Source organism: Lissotriton vulgaris, chromosome 4_1 (genome assembly GCF_964263255.1).
Source record: "Lissotriton vulgaris chromosome 4_1, aLisVul1.2, whole genome shotgun sequence".
Classification (NCBI taxonomy): domain Eukaryota; kingdom Metazoa; phylum Chordata; class Amphibia; order Caudata; family Salamandridae; genus Lissotriton; species Lissotriton vulgaris.
The window spans coordinates 1,832,614,923-1,832,638,074 of record NC_141691.1 but is presented as its reverse complement, the minus strand read 5'-3'; positions in this window follow the sequence as shown (position 1 = coordinate 1,832,638,074).

Below are 23,152 nucleotides of genomic sequence, written 5' to 3'. Positions count from 1 at the left end.
CGGAGGGTTGCGCCACAGCTCCCGTGAATTTTGCTGGCGTTTCCGTGTGTGGTTCCAGGCTTTGGTGTCCGTATGGTGCTTCAGGAGGGTTGAGTCACCGCTCCGTTGGCCTTTTCTTTTCGTGTGCTGATGGCTGTGCTTATTGCTTCTCCGTGTTCCGGTCGCTTACCGTTGCTTCACGGGGTGTGCTTGCTTTCTTACTGGGGTACTGGAGCAGAGTCGGCTGTCGTCGCGCCTCCTCACCGTGTCACACTTGCCTGGTGGGAGTCTTGGGACCACTGTGTCTTCGTGTGGTGGTGCTCCTTTCTCTTCCTGCGGTGCAACGACAACCTGTGGCCATCAGGTGCTGCTCCGCCTTTGGTCGGTCTCTGTTTGGCTTAGTGCGTCCAGTGATTTGTACTACTGCTCAGCCGTCCTTCCTTGTGCGTGGAGTTTCTTCACTCCTTGCACGTTTATTTTTTGTGCTTCTGGCGCATTCGCACTGTCCCTCTTTGTCCTTAAGGGCGGGGTGGCGGCTTGGTGCGCTGCAGGCGTGGCAGTGTCCTGCTGGCTGCGGCAGGCTGCACAGTCTCTGTGTTGCTGTGCACTTGCCTTGGTCACTAGGCGCTTCGCATCCGGTCCTCTGCTGGGAGTCTGCTTGGTTTGCCGCAGGCTTGTTTGCTCCTTTAGGCGCAGTACCGCCCGGTGACCACTAGATGGCATAGGAGGCTCAGCAGCAGCTTCCTTTGCTGCTTGACTTTCTCCCCGTGCTGTTCCTTCCTTTTGTTTTGCTGTATGCTCGGCCGTGAGCTGCACGGGTGCAGGTGGTGCTGCAACCACTCAGGCTCTACTGGTGTGCTGGGTGCTATGGGCAAGCGTGTGGGAGGTGCTGCCCCCTGGATGCAGGCTTCGTGGTTGCCTGGTGAGTCACTTCTCCCTCTGCAGGACTTGATGCACGAACTGTGCTCAATGCTTGGGTGTGTTGCGGTGGCTAGCTGTTGACACTGTGGTCTCCCGCCCCCACAGCAGACCTCATTTCTCTCTGGCTGCACAAAAAAAAGGGGGGGGGGGGGCTGCCGCCACTCCGAACAGCCGCGGGCGTCCGATTTCTGTTTTCTGCCCTCGTGTTGTGTACCCTCGCCTACCTTACGCTGTGCGGTGGGGGAGGGGTGTCCTTGGCATTGCGGGTAGGCTCCGCTTCGGGGCAGCGTACATTTTGGCTGATGGGGGTCGGGAGGTGGTTAGCAACTCCGCTCCCGCCCCCCGCTCTCCTTGTTCGTCGCGTTGGACGCTGAGGCGGGGTGAGCTCCTGCGGACCTCCGCTCACACCTTGGCTTTTCGGGCAGCTCACGGGCTCACCCTGGGTCCGACTGGCATCGTGACTGTTGCGGGTGGGCTCTGCTTTGATTCCTTCTTCGCCCCTCGCCGGGGGCATGCGCTGACCACAGGAGGTGTGGGAAAGCTCCCAGTCACCTTCGGTGGGGGCAGTCAGTTGCGGCCCGGTTGTGGCCGATGCGGGTGGGCTCCGCTCGGCTAGCACTCCTCAGTGCCGGGGTTTTCTTCCATCGCGGCCGACGCGGGTGGGCACCGGTCGGTCCGCTCTTCATCCCTTGGGCATTTCCTCGCTGGGGCGGCAGCGCCCAGGTACTTGAGGTACAGGGTGGGCTCCTGGTTGCCTCGGGTCGTGCTGCGGGGCTCTGTCTTCCTCCACGTGGTGGGGGTCACTCACGGCCGACACGGGTGGGCTCCAGTCGGTTGGCGCTGCTGTCCGGGGCCCTTATCTCGCCAGGGCGGCCCACGGCAGGGCTCGAGAGGTGCGGGGTGAGCTCCCGGTCACTTCCTCGCTAACTTGTTGGCCCGGGGCTTAGCACCCGCCCCGCGGGCCTCTCGGCGTCGATTTCCAGGGGGGTGCCCTCTAGGCGGAAGCCCTCTCTCCCCTATTCTTCCACCGACAGGCAGCGGCTACACGCGCGGGAAGGACCCGCCTCGTCGCCAATGTGGTGTTGGGCCCTAGGCCCACATTACGGCGCTCACAGAGACACGGACACAGGGTAGTGGGTCACTAAACTGGCCTCGAGCACGAGCGCCCGGCTCCCTTTATTAACTGGGTCACGTGACTCGTGACGCCAGTGGTGGGTGGGTGCAGAGTGTGGGTTACATCTCTTAAAACAACTAGACCGTGTCCCGCAGGACACTACAGAATATAAGCATAACGATGTTATAAAAGTACTTCAAAGGGTAGCATTATGTCACGCCCATATGACCTGTTTTCTTATTATTATTGCCGGCATTAACCTTGTGGGTACAGAAACACCTATGAAAAGTGAGATAACGTAATTAGTATTCAATACTCTAATATTCAGGAGAAATTAATTGATATACAGCAGTAAGTGAACTTTCTAAATCTACAAATGGCTGCTGTAAGAGAATAAAACTCTTGAGTGCTGCTTCTTCGTTACTCATAATGGAGGGTGGGGTAAAACCCATAGTTGGTGGTTGTTGATATATACAAAGTACAGTGTACAGGCACCAAAACACGAAATATATCTGCAAGTGGTGACGGAAAAGTTTTGAAAATAAGGCTGTAGCCTAAATTTAGATTTCTTGACTTTCCTAAAAACAAACAATGCTTTTCTAAAGACCTGCAGTTTTTACTGAAAGGTCATTTTTGATATATACGTGCGGTGTAGATAAATATCACAGCAACACTCTGATCTAAAACTGACAGCTTCATGCTTTTTTCACCCAAGATTCATACTGTCAGGTAAACAAATGAATAACTTTGTACAAGTCCACAAATGTACACATGGTGCTTTGGGGCAGTAACAGCTTCATTTCGAGAATTAATACAGCTCGTGTAAATAACTAATATACAAAAGTGGAACGTCTTTTTTGAATATACAACTGTCATAAAAATGCGGTTTGGAAAAACGTGCAAGTGAAATGCCACTGTGTAGGATGCAGGGGAAGTTTGGATTAACATATTGATAGGTCTAAAAAGCTTGAAATGAGCACGCCGTACACTTTCGCATTCATAACTTGATACATCGCAGCGAGAGTGATTTCCCAAAAACTTTTATTGGCATTCTCCTAGTTGTCTGATTGGTTAGTGGAGGTTCCCAGAATAAAAAGGCAAGATGGGGCGGCAGGAGTTTCTCCTTTTGTGTTGGTAAGCTTTGGTATTCCCTGTCGTTAAACTTAAGATCCCAACCAAACCTGCAGCAGTCTAGGACAATGCTTAAAACCTGGCTCTTCTCTTATTCAGTTGTATGATTCTGTCAGCTTTGTTTAGGTTCGACGGTTATTTCTGGAACGCTAGCGCCTAGACACCCTTGGGTAATTGCACAAGAAATACGTTTATTTTTACTTACTTACCTGAGTGCATGGTTTCGATCATTAAAGGTTAAGCAGACAAAAGTCACAATGCTTATACTGCAAGGTAAAGCTAGTGGTTTATGTGGCGATTTCTGTACAAAAAACAAGCACTGACTAACCCTGCGTAATTTCAGGCCCTAGTGTTTTTATTATTTTAACGGATACCTTGGATGGAAGAACCGTTGTTGCATATTGCAGCATACATTAAAGGAGGTAATGAACCTTCCTTGGTGTATGCAGTGAGCAACAAAGTAACAAAACGGTTAAAGGCTGTTTAAGATCAACCATAGATAGGACATTGAGAAAGATTAGGTAGGGGCTTATGTGTGCTGCAACAGGTAGGAAAATGTTCATACTATATGGACATGATATTTGTTGGCACAACAGCATAAACATTTGTGAACCCTTGCTGTTCTAAGCCAAGGACGTCAATTCACCGAAATGCCAGGAGTGACATCATACACCCTTTTAGCTCCACTTACACTCACACACACTTACTTCACATATACACAAATTAACACATTCATACTCTCTCACACATAAACACACTTTCACCCGCAAGCACACCACGGTGTAACAAAACTTGTGGGGGCCCACTCGCAGAGTATGTGAAGGGGGCTCCCTCAGACCACACTCAGGAGCTCTGCTGACAGGGTATTGGGCTGAAGGGGCCCCCTGGAGCTCGGGGGCTCCGCCACACCGCAGGGGCTGCAGGGGCCTTTGTTATGCCCCTGAAGCATGTACACAACATACATTTAAAAGCATATTTTTTCTTATCTCAGCTGCCATGGAAGGGCATATTCCAGTTTATTGTACTCCATTTTTATTACACTATTGGTGAATAATATATTTAATTTTTCACTATTAGTGTAATAAAGAATTGACAGAAAAGAAAGATAGTGGAGCCCCAGCTGGCCTTGTGTTTCTGGCACTGTATTTGCCACCTCTTAGGCCAGGAGTCACCAAAGGTAGTGCTAGGGTAAGCAAAGAGCAAGCCAGAGGTCGCAATATTGGCATATGATGTAAAACAAAGTGTGCAGTCTGCTGGAAAGTGCTCTGACTTGAACTGGTTTTAAAGAAGTGTAGTGTAGTTCCTATATTCCAAATAGGCTCTGCGCATTGGAATAACATAAACAGCAGTGTAGACGTAGGACTGAGGTCATATAGGTCTCTACTGACTATGTTAGACTTAATTAGTTTTTGCCAGCTAGCTCAGAGGTCACTAGAAACTTTCTCGAATGAATAGGGAGGGGTTAACTTCCCTGATTTAAACAAGAAGGGATTAGCTTCTGACAACCATATAACATGACAATTTTGCTACCCCAGAATAAGGAGTGTATCTCCAGAGTCGTGTGAAAACAATACACAGCTATTTCACTCAGTCAATCATGCATGCTTAGTTCCACCAGAGTGCAGAGAAATAGAGAGACGGGCGTTTTCAATAAAAGGTGTTATTTTATTGAGCAGTCTTCTTTCTCATGCAAGAGAAATGAATTGCCACAATTGCAATTAAATTCAATTGCAATACTAGCATTGTCTGGGCCCACTCTCCATTTTTCAGTTGTGTCCTCAGGATTCTCGGCATGTTTAATTTTAATACTTGCTACCTTCTTTCTGGGAAATTGTGATTTTTTACTTTGATAAGCAGGTTCTTTGTCTTTGGACTTGACGTGCTCTTCCTTGTGTTCTGACCATCCTCTTCTTTCCGATTTTTGTGAGGAAGTCTGAAAAGATCGATAGGGACGTGTATCAATATCTTGATATCTGCCAGGTTTTCTTAATTTATCCCTATCTCTAAGATTATATCTTTTTTCAGAGGGCTCCCTTTGGGGAGACTTGTCCCCTCCACCTGTAGACTTATTTCTCAGTTGAGGAGACCTTCCTCTGGACTGAAATTGTTTTTCTCTGGGAGTAGTTTGCTATATTACCCTCCCATTTCTTCTTTTGAGTATTGAGATTGTTTTAAAAAAAAGGTTTTTTCGGGATTTTCAATTAGTTGGGGTTTTACTGGTTTACCACCCGAACTATCTCTGCCTAATTCTTCATAGCATTTTTCAATTATTTTAGCAAGCTCAAAAGTTGGTTTGTTATATCTGTTTCCTTCAATTTTTGGCGGATTGCCACGCATGCTGCTTGCTGCACATCCTTTTATGATGGCTAATAATATAGCCGAGACCTGCTTGAAGTCTTTCAGTAATTTCATACCCAGAGTTAAAGCAGGTTCTGGACCGTATTCGTTTTGAATCTGTCTTAGTACATCTGGTATAACCGCCATTGACGGAACACCATGTGTTTTTGTGTAGATAGAAGCAAAGACCGTGCCCCAAGTGTCACAGTCCTCCACATGTGGTGCGATCCCCATTGGGAGACAGATAGTCAGAATTCTGTGTTTTTCATGAGGGGTAGTATCAGGAAATACTGCCTCTATCTGAGTGATTTTTGAGCTAACCAAAAGGGGATTTGTTCCCGTTTTGCAGTTGTTTTTCCAAGACATGATTGAATATTCTGTGGTGTAATTTTATTTGTATTCCCCTGATGTGGGGTGTTTTGAGGAATTTTAATTGCAGGTTGGACTGTTAAAGTCCGCATGACATATTGGACCAATTGCCTATGAATTTTAATTAATTGTTTTAGTGGAACCAAAAGTTCTTCGTCTGACATTCCTTCAATGTCTGGATGTGGTGTGTAGCTGGATAGAAACGGCCACGTGGCTCCTGGTCTACCTAGTGGACCAAGCCTGGTAATGTGATTTTGATGTTTTAGGGCGCCATTAAATAAGAGCAGGTGCTCTTGGTATGTTAGTGGAATTTCAATTTCCTCGAAAGGAGAGTATTCCTCTGGAGAGTCCGCTACTTTATAGTAGTGGAACTCATGTGTCACAGTATGTGCTGCTGGGAAAGTTATCCAGGAATAGAATACCTCTGTCTGCCGATACTCATGTGCCCCTACCACAAATACAAATGTACCACCTCTCGGTGATACCCAATTTTCTATAAGTTTTATATTTATGGTTTTTCTTATGTTGACCGGGATGAGTATTGCATCATGGTCGTCTTCATTAAACCCTGTAGGGTCTGCACCCAGTTGAGTCGTATTTACTGCGGCTTCACCGGTTTCGTTGTTGTCACCGTGATTTGACATTGTTTAATGAGAGTTTTCTGCAGAGCAAGTTTTTAAGGAAACAAAGATAAGGTGCACAATATTTTGGAACACTGTATCCTTCAACGTTGACTATACCGTAAACTAATACATAGGATTCTCATCCTACTAAGTTTTCACGGATCTTAACCTTTCACCCACTCCAGACGTCTATTGGAGTTTTTACGGGAGAAAGGGGTCTGTGTGAAAAGCACGACTGAGTTACTCTAGTATCTTGCGTTAGATTATCGCCTCACCAAACGTTGGGCGCCATGTAGTGTAGTTCCTATATTCCCAATAGGCTCTGCGCATTGGAATAACATAAATAGCAGTGTAGACGTAGGACTGAGGTCATCTAGGTCTCTACTGACTATGTTAGACTTAATTAGTTTTTACCAGCTAGCTCAGAGGTCACTAGAAACTTTCTCGAATGAATAGGGAGGGGTTAACTTTCCTGATTTAGACAAGAAGGGATTAGCTTCTGACAACCATATAACATGACAACTTTGCTCCCCAGAATAAGGAGTGTATCTCCAGAGTCGTGTGAAAACAATAGACAGCTATTTCACTCAGTCAATCGTGCATGCTTAGTTCCACTAGAGTGCAGAGAAATAGAGAGACGGGCATTTTCAATTTCTTGGTGTGAGAAAAGGCAGCTTCTCCAGTGTGTCAAAGGGGAGGGGCGGCTTCTTTCTGCTCTCGCATCAGCTGGGCTTTCGGATAAGTAGATAGCCGCTCTGCTCCACACCACCGTGTGTTTGCTTAAGGCAAGTGTTGGTATATTTATACCTGGAAGTGCCGTGTTTGACGTAAGGTTGGACATAAGACGTCAATAAAAGATGTCACTAAGAACTGACTGTTCCTTTAGTGCTCGCAGGAGTTCAATGACAAATCAAAACAAAGACATGGGGAATTGCCAGGTTGCTGAAGGTTTGGTGTGTCGAAAGAACTCCTTGTGCTTTCTAGGAATCTAAGGAAGTAGCCTTGCCGTATTTGGGCTGCGTGGGCTATCGCTGAATAAGGGTAAGATTCGTATGCCTTCATTAGGACATGATTTATCATAACCGCATAAGGGCATGAATCAGGAATATTTAATGAGGGTCCTAGATACATTCACAGCAGAAGAAAACCACAGGGCCTTCGTGAGGCCTATCTAATGGTTGGATGGCAGAATCCGGGCAACCAGTTTTTTGGAAAATTCTATGGACAGCCCCCAAGCCATGCTTTGCAATAGAAGAACTGATTGAGGGGCCATTATCATAATCATGAAAGAAGCGCACAGCGTCATACATATACTGTATCACCTTTCAAAACCAAACTGAGGAATGAGACTGAGTTGCTTTATTTGCTTGTGTGAGGTAATGGGAGCACAAGCACTGCTCTAATGAGACTCCTTTCTCAGACTCAATAGTAGGGGCGATTATCTGAGATATAACAGCCTCATCATTCAAACAATCTCCATATCTTTCACATATAGCACTGGGCCTTCTGTTACCCTTGAAATTATGCTCTAACAATTAGGTGTACTGCCTAACACACATTGGTTATATCACAGTATATATGTTGGGCAAGTATAGGCCAGGTGAAGCAATTCTCCAATCAAAAATCAGAATAAAGTTTCTTCTTGGTATGCTTACATTTCCCACCAGATGACATCCTTCTTGAAATGTAGGAGGCATAGCTCAATACCTGTTAATGGCTAGTTTGAGTGCCTCCACCAGGGTAATTTCTGTAGTGCAGTTTATAAATCAAAAGTGGTGTCTGAATTCACTTGCTGAATAGTTGTGCGCAGAATTGGACTGGGACTATTATTTACGTATACAAACATTTAGGTGCAGAGAGAGACAGAGAGAGAGAGAGAGAGAGAGAGAGAGAGAGAGTGTCAACAGTGCGCCTTCCTCAGGATCTGTGTGAAGTTTGTTTATTCCACCTCCAGGCAGCTCCAACTCAGAAAGCTATAATAGCACAGTATTGGAGAGGCCAGGTGAGGGAAGGGAAGGAAGGGAAGGAAGGGGACTGCGGGGAAGGAGCCCTGTAAATGAAAATACCAATACACACACAATACAAATATATGTATAGAGCAAGCAGAAAAATAACTTAATAAATGCTTAAGTTATTTCTTGGTTTACCTCTGTCAATAGGAGGAGTTCTGATAATGACCTGAGAGGTTAACAGCATGAACATATAATGCCAAAACACAATGCCTCCATGGATAGTCAATGCTTTAACATGAAACAAAAACCAAGAAGATTATATTTGAGGTGCAATTGAAGAAAGCCTCTTCAAAACCAATATAGTGATGCCAGCAAAATTCTTATTATATATTGATGAAGAAACGCCTTTTAAAATAAACACTCATACACAATTGTATGTTGCCAATAAGAACATCTCAGTTCACTCACACACATACACACATTCGATAAAGTCACAAATGTGTCACAAACATATATATGTCTTTCATTGTGTGAAAGTGGTAGGAGTTACCATGAAATAATAAATAATTAAATAAGTGCGGGTTTGTTTAAACGTCACAAACACATTCACCAATCTGTGAAAAGAAAAAGAAAGGAAGTCAATTAACAGCAAACACAGGAAGAATGAAATCACCATTTGCTGTTTTAGGCAAGAGTTAACTGCGGGTAGGAAAAGATCCCGTCACCACACCATAGGAAAAAAGCACTAGCAGGCCAGGAGGAATACCGGGAAACGATCTTACCGATAAGACCGGCCGTTCTTTATTTGCCTTGAAGAAGGAGATCGAGATGCAGAACCCAGTCTGAGGCGAAGAACAGCGTCAGGAAGAACACCAAAACAGGTCCATGCAGCAGAAGGGATTCTGAATAGTGAACCCCGAGAGACGGGCTCACGCTGACTCATTGGCACGCAAGGTTCAAGATGGCCGCCACCCAGGATTTCTGGGACTTGTAGTCCCTTTCAGGAAAAACAGGGAAAAACTCTCAAGGGCTAAAAAATAAACAAAGAATATGGTGTGACAAATATGAGGACCCTGCCCTGTCACATCAACATATGAAGAGGGTCATTCACAAGTGCATAAAACAAGATTTTAAACATGAGGCAGAAAACATTTTTGTGAAACTCAGCACAACCACCAGCGAGACCGTGGGAAAGGGGCATGTACCTTTCCACATGGCAAGTTCTGCTGCTGGTGCCGAGAACAGAACCACTTTGGCAAATCTGCTACAGAGGGCAGGGAGGGCCCTAGACTGAGCATCGCCACATTAACTGAGAGAGAGAGAGCAAGAGAGAGAGAGAGAGAGAGAGAGAGGGAGAGAGAAAGAGAGAGGGAATCTTAACTCTGACTCTTGTGTCTGATGTGGATATCTACATATGTGCAATTGTAACTGTCCAATGTAACCTAAGGCACATTCACTGAGCAGCAAATATTTCTTACCAGCAACTAGCCTCATCTCTCCTGTTCATTCTCTTCTGAGCACCATCTCTGAGTTATGGCACGCCTCAAATGTTTCCATCAATCATGTGGGCCCTGTGCTATACCGTGCACGTATACTAATAGATGCTTTACATGCATCTTTGCTACAAATGCTGTGCAGCAAGATCAAGAAGGTGATGGATGTCATGCTGGAATTAATCTGAGCCACTGGAAATCGCTAGGTCAGCATCCCAATGCCTCACTTTTGGTCACCATTCCACCACAGTTGGGACCCAGCCATATGCAAATCAGTCTTCATACTGCTCCTCGTGAAGCAGCTAGTCCAAACTGCCAGTCCTGGTCCTCCCTGAGCCATAACACAAGCAACCTAGAACCTGTTTTGCCCTATTTAGGGCTCTTCAGCCAGGTATAGCTTAGTTCCAATGGCACAGTGAGCCCAGGGCCCACATTTGGGAATACCCGGCGCACTTAGGGAAGCACATGCAAAAAGTCAAAGTGAGTGATAGAATGCTTGAATTAATCTCAGCCACTGGAAATCGCTTGGGTCTGCATCCCAGTCCATTGTTTTTTGCCCACAATGCCACCTCATTTTGGACCCAGCCATAATGCAAATCAGTATATGTTTTGAAAGAGCAGGAGCTGTGTGCTTTCACAAAAAGGTGCTTGTCTTCCACGCAGCAGTGATCATTTTGTGTATGTATTCAGTTGCCTCAGCTTGAACTTTCAGGGGCATGCACATGAAGTTGTAACACTATTAAAGTGTCTCAGATAACAGTTTTATAGTGGTTTTCTCTGGCAGCAACACAAACAGGAGGAGGGCAGTCATTAACAAGCATATTTTTGTAGTTCTGGCTTGACAGAAAACAACCATGTGATCAACAAAAAAGAGCTTTCAGAGTCCTACTGAAATAGAGGCTTATGATCCACTCACATGTTGGTCTCCCTGAGTACTGGATTTGATTGGGCCGAATTTGTGTGCTTCCATGATAAAGACTGAATGTATTGCACTTATTTGCTTGTTCCAACTTTAGAATTTGTGCCTAACTGGACCCACTACGCATTTAACCCGTCTGCCAAATCGAAATGTATTTCCCCTGATGAAGTGCGGACAGCAATTAAGCAATTGGTTGAATTTGTGGACAAAATTGTTTATTGGAATGACGTTGAACTTTCGCATAGCTGTGATGTAACAGCTCAATGTTGATAAAAAGATTGAACCATTTAATCAGAAGAATAAAATTCGTGCAAATTACAGTTTCCTTTGGAATATGTTGATGAATACCTTTATGTTTGAACTGCATTGAAATAGAAGGGATTGATTTCCCCAGAAGAGTGCGACTGGGTAATCTGTCAAATCTGACAGCCTCTAATTGTCAAGCTAATGATAACAGCCAAAGGCCTGAAAATTGTTCAGGGAAATGTTATTCCTGATGGTATGGGTCTGGACTGTTTATTATAAAAAGCTCTTATAAAGGCAATAGGCCTGGCGTAGCTGTTGTGAAAAGCATCATATTGTAAAACCAATGGGCCTCTATCATTGAATTGTTATCACGTTATGTTGCAGGTCGTAGGAAGGTATTTAGTTACATGTAATCTCACAGATTGCCATTGTAAGCAAGGGTTATGGCAATGGTTACCTGCTATAACAAATATAGGGAGAACAATTTCACTGTGATGATTCTTGTTTGACCCTATTCAGAAGGACTGAATATTGTTTTGTGCATATTTTTATTTTTATAAATGCATGCCTGGTGGTTGCCTGCCTCTGTAACTATCTGTGGAGCTGGTTTGTCTATAGCCCCTTCGATGCTCATGACGAGCTCAGCTCGTCATGAGGCACGGTGCTCGTGTGCTCATGACAATCTGAGCTCGTCATGACCACACCCATTTACATTGACCTCCAGCACAGGAAGGGAATGAGTCAAGCAGCCAAGGTGTTAATGACAAGCAGTGGTTAATTTATATAAGAAGAGAGTGGGCACCCGAAGCTCTGCTCAGAAGCCAGCAGCTGGTTCAATAAAATGTCAGCGTGCCTAATGCAAAGGCTGGCAGTCTTTAATCCACTACCAAACACTCCCTGACCCTATATCTTCCTCCTGCAGGTCCCTGCTCTCTCCCTTTGTTTTGTTTTGAGGTGTTTCTCTTCCCCTGCTGTCTTTCTCATCTATGTGTTTTCCCCTCTCATGTGCTTGGTAAATGTTTGAGGGGGAAAAATAAGCGCTGGTCTCCAAAAATAAATAGGTGCTGCTGGTCCCCAGCAGATCCACTGGCTCAAATTAAGGACTGGTGTCAAGCCAATTGTAAAGAGTGGAGGTCATATGAGTTCACTGTGAAAGGTATGTCATATTCCCTAGTTGAGATCTGTGTAATCTGACACATTATGGCACATTATGACAAAGAAAGTAGGCCTTACTTACCATTTGTGAATGTATATGTAAAGGGAAACAGCGTTTAAGAAATCGTTGTTTTTACACTGTGCACAATTAGGAAATTACAAACATTTTTTTTTTGTACTTCTGGCCCTTTGTTACATGGAATCATGCAGATTACTGCAGTAGTCAAGGGTTTGAGGGCTTGCGGCCCACCTAAACAAACCATGGGCTAGACAATGCAGACCATGGTAATCCTTATTAGGTTCTATTTGTAGAGATTTTGTATTTTTTTGACAACCATATTTTGTAACTATTTGCCCTTTTATTACTGTATGCCTGATGATTGCCTTTTGGGGAGGCTTATGAACCAACATAGCAGGTGGATAAAGTAGTATGATAAAGGTCATTGACTTGATTACTTGTAATAAAAAGTTATGACATAGGCAGTAGACTTGACATATTGATTGTGAAAAGCATATGTTAAAGTCAATAGGTTATAGAGATTATAAAGTTATCACTCTATGTTAATGCCTACAGATAGGTTTATTATTGCATGGAATCTCATGGACTTCCATAGTACACAAGAATGTTTTGCTTTGCCAACTGTCATTTGGCATACTATGTATGTTTATGGTGATAAACCACTGCTACAGGCACGATTGGTTCACTAGGAAAAATATTTCTGGTACCATATATCTGAGATATATATTTGTATTTGTTGAGCGCAACAGTCATCCCGAGGTATATGACGGCGCTGGAAAGCTATGTCCTTGTATGAAAGTGATTAACAACCTGGTTAATTAAGAGTAGGCGAGTAAGGCAAAAGCTGCAAGTATCATCTCCTAGGAAACAATGTTGTTTTCAGCTTCTTGCTCTATGCCAAATAGTAATCCGTGAATGAAAGATCTAAGGGGAGTTCATTCCACTGAACGGCCACCAGATTAGAGATGGAGCAGTATCCTACTCTGGATTTTTGGTACGTTTATCTTTGTCCAGAACATGATTGCAAGACCTCAGTTGTCATGTGGGAGTGTAAAATTCAATTGTGTCCTGCAAAATTTTTAGGTGCATGCTTGTGTAGTGCTCTATGTGCATAGCACATGCGTTTGAACTTGGCTCTTTGGCACACAGGCAGCCATTTGAGTTCCTTCAGACATTCTGATGCTGAGCTATACTTGCTTCTATTGCAAACAATCTTGGCAGCTGCTTTCGGAATCACCTGAAATCGGGAGAAGGGGTAGTCTGGCATGCCCATATAGAGCGCATTCCCATAATCCAGCTTACTGGAGACTACAGCCTGAGTGATGGTCTTTCTGCAATTGGAGGGGATCCATGGAAAAAGTCCTCTTAAAAGCTTTAGCTTTTCCACACAATGCTCGGATTTGGTCCTGCATGGTTAGTCAATTGTCAATAAGAATGCCCAGGTTTTTAATGACCCGTTTCGGTTCCGGGCAGTCCCTAGTGTCCAAGGCCACCAGGTATCATCCGCAAATCAGGATCTCAAATTTCTCAGTATTCAGTTTCAGTCATTGTTGTGTCATCCAGTTGATTCCAGTTGATTGACAGACAGTTGATTACGTTGTTCCTAGTGTCCTCATGCCTTGCTTCAAAGGTGATTAGAAGCTGAGTATCGTCAGCATAGGAGCAGGTGTTGAAGTCCCATTTCCTGCCAATCTTGGCCAGAGAGGAGACGTAGGTATTAAAGAGGGCGGGGCTCAAAGAAATTCCCTGCAGGACACCATAGTTAATATTTTTTGAGTTAGAGGAAAAGGGGCTCATTTGGGCTCTCTGTGTTCTATTGCGTAGAAAGGAATTGAACCATTGGAGAGCCTTCAAGTGAAGTCCCTTTTCATGCAAGCTGCTTAGTCGGAGGTCATGGGATACAGTATCGCATGCTGCCGACAACTCCAAAACAATCAGGGCGGCAGCCTTGCCTTGGTCCACCAAGGATCTGATGTTGTCCAATACCATGAGAAGTGTGGCTTCTGTGCTATTGAGGCTCTAAAGCCAGTCTGAGATGGGTCTAGGAGCTCATTGGTTTGTAAGAAGTTATCCAGCTGTTTATTGACCAATCTCTCCAAGACCTTGAACAGTTAGGGGAGTCAAGAGATTGGTCGGTAGTTAGAGGGGTTGTGAACTTCCATGACTGCTTTTGTTAACAGTGGAAATGCAATGTTTTTTTCCAGATGTTCAGGAGGACTGCCAATCCCAAGTACTTGTTAAAAATGTATGTAGCATACGGACATAGGACCGTTGTAAGCTGAGAAAAAATGAAGTGAGGGCATTGGTTGAGTGGGGATCCCGACTTGACCTCTGGCATCGCTTTTGCAACCTGCCCTTCAGAGAAGGGAGTCAGGTTGCTTAAGTGAGCATGTGCTTTCGGGTGGGGAGCCATGGTATCCCAATCCAGCTCATCAAAGGTGGATTGGTTTTTAAAACAGGTGTATCATTAAGAAATATTATCAATGAAGAAATTACTGATTATCTTGCAGTTGTCTATTGAAGGGGGCATTGTTTGAGACATACTGGTTGGCTTACAGAGTTCCTTCACTATTTTGTAAAGCTCTTTGGGTGAGTTGGTGTTGTCCTCTATGCGTTTAGCATTGTAATTTTTCTTAGCGCATTTAAAGGTCAGTTCTCCATTATAGAGCTGTTTATCACTGCTTTCTTTAGACAATCTCCACTTGTGTTCTAGTGATTTGCATTTCCTTTTTAGTAGATTAAGTTCTAATGAATGTCATTTTTCCGATGGTGTGTTCCTATTTGGTTTGCTTCCTAGCCTAGGTTCACACAGGTCCAGTGTGTTGGTGATTTTGGAGTGTAGAAGTTCAGCCTCTGTCTGAATGGAAGATGTCTTTGAAGAATGTTGACCATTTTGAAAGAAGTGGGAGGCGAACGAGTCAGGAGTGTTGCGCTTCCATGCCCTTTTTGATGCTGAAGAGCGTGCAGTCAGGCAGGTTAGATTAGTGGACAAACTGAAGGAAAAGGAAATTAGGGAGTGATCTGTCCGGTGCAGAGTAATAATAGACATTAATATCTCCGCAGAAATATCGAGTGGAACAAATATCGACAACAAAAATATAGTTTGACCTGAATATCGACTGACAGGTAAGTAATATCGATAACAATAATATAGTTGTAATAAATATCGTTTACACAAATATAGTTTACAAAAATATTGATTTATTAATAATGTTATGTATTTTAGTGTTTTAAAAGAGAATTGTTTTTTTTGTATTATATGTTTTGGAATTGTTATAGTTATTAATGTGTTTTTATGTTTAATTTTGTGTTATTACTTCTGTAGCGGGTTGTGGGTTTATAGGGGAATAGGGTGGGAAGTAATTTAATTATATAAAATTAATTGATTAATTAATGCGTTAATTAATTAATAATAGTGTAATAATTAGTTGTTAATTAATTTCAATTAGTCAATTAATAATTAATTATGTTAATTGTTTAATTAATTTTAGGTGTGTGTTGGGGAGTTCATATGTGTAAATGGTGCGAAGGGTGGTAATTAATTAATGTATTATTTATTAATTAATAATGTATTATTTAATTAATTACCATTAATTAATTGGTAATTATTAACTGTAAATGTGTTATTAAATGTAGGTGTATGTTGTGGTGTTTTTAAGTGTATATGGTGTGAAAGCTGGTAATTAATAAATAATAAAAAAACATTAAATTTCATTAATTAATTAGTAAATATTAAATGTAATTGTGTAATAAATTTTAGGTGTGTGTGTGGTGGATGTTATAGTTTTAAATAATGGGTAATTAATTAAATTGTATTATCTTTGTTAATAATAATATATTTAAATGTATATATTAGTTATGTTTATATTGGAAATTAAAGGGAAAAAAAATGTTGATAGGTAGTTTTTTTATTGTTTTGTGTTCAAGCGCTTTCCTTACTATTGCACTCACAGGAGTGGGAATAGTCATTTTTACCCCTACGCTATCCAGCGCTTTCCCTGCTGTTGCACCCTCTGGAGTGGGAATAGTAATTTTACCCCTATGCTATCCAGCGCTTTCCCTGCTGTTGCACCCTTTGGAGTGGGAATAGTAATTTTACCCCTACGCTATCCAACGCTTTCCCTGCTGTTGCACCCTTTGGAGTGGGAATAGTAATTTTTACCCCTACGCTATGCAGCGCTTTACCTACTGTTGCACCCTTTCAATTAATCAATCAATCAATCCATCAATCACGTCATTTGTATAGCGCACTACTCATCTGGGAGGGTCTCAAGGCGCTGGGGGAGGGGAAAGTTACTGCTCGAACAGCCAGGTCTTGAGCTGATTCCTGAAGGCGAGATGGTCTTGGGTTCGCCGAAGGTGGGTGGGGAGGGAGTTCCACTTCTTGGCTGCCAGGTAGGAGAAGGATCTTCCTCCGGTGGTGGCTCTGCGGATGCGTGGTACGGTGGCGAGTGCGTGACCGGTCGATCGTAGCTGGCGGGTGGGCGCGGTCGTTGAGGTACTTGGGGCCCAGGTCGTGGAGAGCCTTGTGTGCGTGGGTGAGGAGTCTGAAAGTGATTCTCTTGCTGACGGGGAGCCAGTGCAGGTCTCTCAGGTGTCCGGTGATGTGGCTGTGTCGGGGATGTCGAGGATGAGTCAGGTGGATGCGTTTTGGATGAGTTGGAGTCTTTTTTGAAGTTTCGCTGTGGTTCCAGCGTAGAGGGTGTTCCCGTAGTCCAGTCGGCTGGTGACGAGTGCCTGGGTGACGGTCTTCCTGATTTCCGTGGGGATCCATCTGAAGATCTTGCGGAGCATGCGCAGGGTTTTGTAGCACGAGGATGAGACGGCGTTGACTTGTCTGGTCATTGACAAGGGGGAGTCCAGGATGAAGCCCAGGTTGCGTGCGTGGTCCATCAGTTTGGGAGCGGTGCCGAGGGCCGGGGGCCACCAGGAGTCGTCCCAGGCGGAGGGTGATGATCCCAGGATGAGGACTTCCATCTTGTCCGAGTTCAGTTTGAGGCGGCTGTTCCTCATCCAGTCAGCGACGTTTTTCATCCCTTCGTGTAGGTTGGCTCTGGCGGTGGTGGGGTCGCTGGTGAGGGAGAGGATGAGCTGGGTGTCGTCGGCGTAGGAGATGATGTTGAGGTTGTGCTGGCGTGCGATGGCTGCGAGGGGGCTCATGTAGACATTGAAGAGGGTTGGGCTGAGTGATGATCCTTGTGGTACGCCGCAGATGACTTCGGTGGCCTCGGATCTGAACGGAGGGAGGCGGACTCTCTGGGTTCTTCCGGTGAGGAATGAGATGATCCATTCCAGCGCTTTTTCTCGAATTCCGATGTTGCTGAGGCGCTTCACTAGAGTTCGGTGGCAGACGGTGTCGAATGCCGCAGAGAGGTCCAGGAGGATGAGGGCCGCTGTTGTCGATCAGGGTTCTGATGCCGTCGGTGGCTGCGATCAGGGCGGTCTCGGTGCTATGGTTGGCCCGAAACCCTGACTGCGAGGGGTCGAGGGATCTGTTGGTCTCGAGGAAGGTGGCCAGCTGTTTGTTGACGGTCTTCTCGATGACTTTGGCCGGAAAAGGAAGGAGCGAGATGCGACGGTAGTTCTTGAGGTTGGTGGGGTCCGCCGTTGGTTTCTTCAGGAGGGCGGTCAGCTCAGCGTGCTTCCAGCTCTCCGGGAAGGTGGCTGTGTGGAAGGAGGAGTTGATGGTGTCTCGGAGATGGGGTGTGATTGTGGCGTCGGCTTTGTTGAAGACGTGGTATGGGCATGGGTCGGTAGGTGAACCGCAGTGGATGGAGTTCATCGTGCGGGTGGTGTCTTCGATGCTGATCGGGGTCCAGTTGCAGAGGGTGGTGGTGGCGGGCGTTGGTTCGGTGGTAGGGTGCGTGGTCTGTGCGTCGAAGCTGTTGTGTATGTCGGCGATCTTGCGGTGGAAGAACGAGGCGAGTGAGTTGCAGAGGTCTTGCGAGGGAGTGATGTCGTTGTTCCCGGTGCTGGGGTTGGAGAACTCTTTGACGATGCAGAAGAGTTCCTTGCTGTTGTGGGTGTTGTTGTCCAGTCGTTCTTTGAGTGCCGTCTTCTTGGTGGCGCGGATCAGCTGATGGTGTTTGCGGATGGCGTGCTTGAGGGCGGTCCTGTTGTCTGTGGTGTGGTCGAGCCGCCAGGCTTTCTCTACGGTGCGGCAGTTCTTCCTGGATTCCTTGAGTTCGTCGGTGAGCCAGGGGGTTTTCTTGCTGCCGTGTCTGCTGGAAGGGTTCTTTAGTGGTGCGAGGTCATCGGCGCAGGTGGTCAGCCACTTGGTGAGGTTGCTGGCTGCTTCGTTGGGGTCCGTTGTGCTGGTGGAAGTGTTCTGGCTGAGGGAGTCGGTGAGCTGCTCGGCGGTGATCTTGCTCCAGCATCAGCGGGGGACCTGTTGCGGGTGGTGGTGGGTCGTAGTTTTTTTGAAGCTGAAGTGGACGCAGCTGTGGTCGGTCCAGTGGAGTCCGGTGGCGTGGCTGAAGGAGATGTGCTTTTTACCTCTACACTATCCAACGTTTTCCCTACTGTTGCACCCTCTGGAGTGGGAATAGTAATTTTTAGCCCTACGCTATCCAACGCTTTCCCTACTGTTGCACTCTTTGGAGTGGGAATAGTAATCTTTACCCCTTCGCTATCAAATATTTTCACTACTAATGTTTGTATTTTGTTATTAAATGTATGTATTATTATTTTTTAATACTTTAATGTGTTAATTAAATATAGAATTTTATTTTTATTCAAAATGTTTCATATATGTCTTTATTTTATTTTTATATAATTATTAAAGTTTATAAATTAAATAAAGATAATAAGAAAAAGTAATTAAGAAAATATATGTATATGTACACATTTATTGTGTTTATATTCAATAAATTAAGTTTATTTGTTTTAATTAGTTAAAATATAAATGTAATTTAATTAATTTTGTTAATAATATTAATATTATTGAATTATTTATTTAAGTTATATTATTTTTTAAAGTCGATATTTTTTACATCTATATTTTTTACATCGATATTTTTGAGTCGATATTGTTGTACTTACCTGTTTAAGTATAGGGATTCGATATTTTTTTAGTCAATATTTTTACATCTATATTTTTGTTAACTATATTTTTGTTGTCGATATTTAAACATGGAACCATCTGTCCAGGGCAGTGGAGCAACCTCTGGAATGTTAATGGAATCTACATTGGAGAACAGCAGGTCAAGTGTTTGACGTAGAATGTGAGTTGGCCCTTCAATCCACTGTTTTAGCTGCAGTTTCGGCATATCGCTCTCCAACTGTTTAGCTGCAGGATCATCAGAATTTTCAAAATGAACGTTGAAATCGCCTATGGCTAGAAAATGCTTGTGTTTTAGACAGGCTGACAGACTTATTTATTTGCTATGAAAAGGTTTGATTAACGCATTAGGCTTGACATATTGATGGTGTAAAGTGTATGTTAAAATCAACAAATATTTAGGGGTGAATGGTTATTTATCTGTGTTAAAGCCTACAGATAGGTATTGTGTTACATAAAATGTCAGATTAGCTTTGTAGGAAATTATTATGGTGTTGGCTACTGCCCCTGACAAACCCTTGGGGTTGAAGATTTGCTCTGTAAAAGTTCCCACTAAAATCGCTTGTTAGATATCTGCCATGATCTTGTACTAAAAAAAAATCAGTAAAGAACCCATCCATCCATATGTATAAATATATACACACATTTATATATTGAGGGCCTTTGGGTCTTCTCTGTTCTGCCATTGGTGTCTGCCAGAGTGTTAATTGCAGTCTGCTTTCATGCATGACAACCAAATGCATGGGGTAATGATTCAGTCTGCTCCGGTCATTGGCTCTTTTGCCCTGTGATTGTCATGTTCTGATCACATATGTACATCAACCTGAAAATGAGTGAACTTCATTATATAGGCTCAGTTGCCAGACCTTTAGATTTGAATTTTCCCCTTTTATAGTTCACCTTTCATTTCTTTTCTGCTTTTGTTTTTATTTTAATGTTTCTTAAGGGGATACTACAGTTCTCCTCGTAGTGCTAACAGGTTGCTTGGCGGCCCCTCATTTCATCTGCTATGTGCCACATTCCATGTGGCCTCTTCCTCTAGACTCGGCTATCATTATGAAATGCTGTTGTCCATAGTATATCATTATTGTATCATTCCAAAATGGCCAACATGTTATTTCTAATTATGGCAGACAAGCTTAAACCTAAAAACAATGATAGATTATGTACAAAACCTTTGCAAAACGGAAACCCACTGCTCTGATTAATTTTGTAATTAAAAACATTTTTCAGTCGTGTTTAGAAATTCGGCATGTTTTCTTTTTCGCAAATGTATTCTTTCAATTTATCATGTAGATGTATTTGAGTTTGTATGTGTTTTATCACTTTTGTGTCAGAGGATGAATGGAAGGATTAATCATTGGATTGAGGAGCGAATGTATGATAGACTGGGTGTATAATGACGTATAGAGTATTTGCACCCATCAGTAATACAAGAGGAACTTTTATTCACAAGCCAGACCCATTGGCATTGCCAAAGTTTGTTTTCTTTTGCTCCGCCAGAAAGGAACAAGGATACAAGGAACCACGATGCCATAAAACACGATGCAGTGAAGTTGAGGTGCCAGATGTCTATGATGCCAGGTAGCAGTGTGTACAGCTCAAAAGACTTCTATTGAGGACACATCAAAGTATCAGTCTGGGATTGTTATGGCAATCCTCCTTTACTTCTTACCTTGCCCTAATCCCATAAGTCAGGCACAATTCTGCAGTAATCCTTCACGATTTAGGGGGAACGTATGATTTCTCTCAGCATTCCTCCAATGCTGGAATATTTAGCATGCTGGGCCTGAAGGACTGGCATTTGTTGCAGGGGAGGCATACAAGGCAGCATCAGATCCATGGGGTACCAATCATTACTTTCTCCCACATTCGTCAGATGAAGAGGCAGATCCTACCAACAATCCCAGTTCTGGCTTGGGGATTTGAGCATTCGATCACCTTCTCCAAAGACATGGATGGCACTCACTCAAAAAACAGCCACTTCTCTAACAAACAAATGCATTGCCCAATCAGTGCAGTCAACCTCTGCTACTAGGGAATCAAGTGAAAAAGCTATACATCAGATGGTTGAGGACATCCAGTATCTTACCATATGCTCTGCTACAACTATGGGACCTGGACTGGGATGGATGGCAGGACTGAAGTAATTATTTATGGGATAACGCAATTCAATATAGTGCAGGCCAGTATAATCTTACATAACATGTTTGGGGATTACAATATCATTCTCTCTCCCGTCATGATCCATACGTGTAGAGCAAGATTCCAGGAATCACGTTTCTATCTCCTTCGCGGAACTGTGATAAATTGATGGACAGAGTTCAGGCAATAGGGGATAAAGACTTATCCATTTGCATAATAGATAGATTAGGGAGATTAAATTGCACATGATCAATGCTTGATGTTACATTAGTATGATCAAAATATACATTTGCAATAATATATGCTAAATTACGCATGCATTTCACTGTGAGGTCCTGTAACAGAATATTAGGTATGTGAAATTTGGTTGTATGATGGAGACATGCATGGCTGAAACAAGTATGCCTCTACCTTGCAGCCTTACCCACAAATGCATTTTAACCACGCATTCCTTTACCACGCATGCCTTCCCGATATAATTTTGTGGTAAAGGCATGAATGGTAAAAGGGAATACATGGCTAAGGTCGTAACCCCCCCCCCCCCTTTAACCCACCTCAAGCTGCAAACTCCCTACCTGCCTCTCCTGCCCTAAGGTTCAAATACCCTGACTGCCTCCCAACCCCCATGCTGTCCCTATCTCCCAACAAACAGTACCCGACCTCCTCCCACCCCCCTGCGCTGTCCCTAAAACTAGCTCAACCCCTTCTACTGCGCTTAGGCCTAGAATCTAAACCGCTAATTTAAAAAAACTACTGCGACTCACCCTGAGCCCTAAAAACTACCCCGCCCACCCCTTGGCACAACAAAGTACCCCTACTACCCATTTCCTCCCCCTGCCCTGAGGCCTAAAACCCTGTTACTTAACATGCACTTTCCCTACCCCCTCCCACCCCTGCGTAATCCCTAAAACGACCCCAACCCCTTCCATTGCCCTAAGTCCTAATACACTAACCCCTAATTAAAAAAAACAACCCTACCCTCCTCCAGCCCAAAAAACTACTCCGACCCACTAGCCATTATAACTATCCCCCAGCTCTGGAAACTGCCCCCGACCCCCAGCCCAGAAAACTACCCAGCCCAGCCCCACTTCCCTCACCAGGGCCCTCTTCCTAGTGATATCTTCCTGCTTCCGTCCCCGCAGGAGCCAGCAGCTAGACTGCGCATATACGTGGTTAAGACAAGCGTGGTTACGCTTGAGATGGCGGAAATGGCGTGGCTGTGTCGTGGTGTGCCTATTGTTTCCTATGACATTTGGTTTTTTTGTACAAATTTACAGGCACAATGTGAACATACCCATGGTACATGAAGTTTAGTTTCTCACCAAACTTTCAAAATTCTCCATAATCACCAATATGTAGTTAAACAGCAATCGCAGAGTGTCGAAATGGGAAGTGCTTATGTATTGCACCAGGGAAATTGACATCCATGTGTGAAGAATTACATAGCATCTGATAGCTTTTGTGCAGTGTCAACAAACGAAAAAGTGGCCTGGTCAGGAAACTGTAAGTGTGCCGCAACTGAACTATAGCCCCAAGACCATTAGTAACACTAGAAGTGATGACCCAGGTCTGATAAGAAAATTCCCATCAGCCCACCCATTTGGTGGAATGTCGTCATGTGGGAGATGTCACCAATCCAGATCTCAAACAGTGCACCTAATCATGGTGCAGAGATGGATTAACATGGTG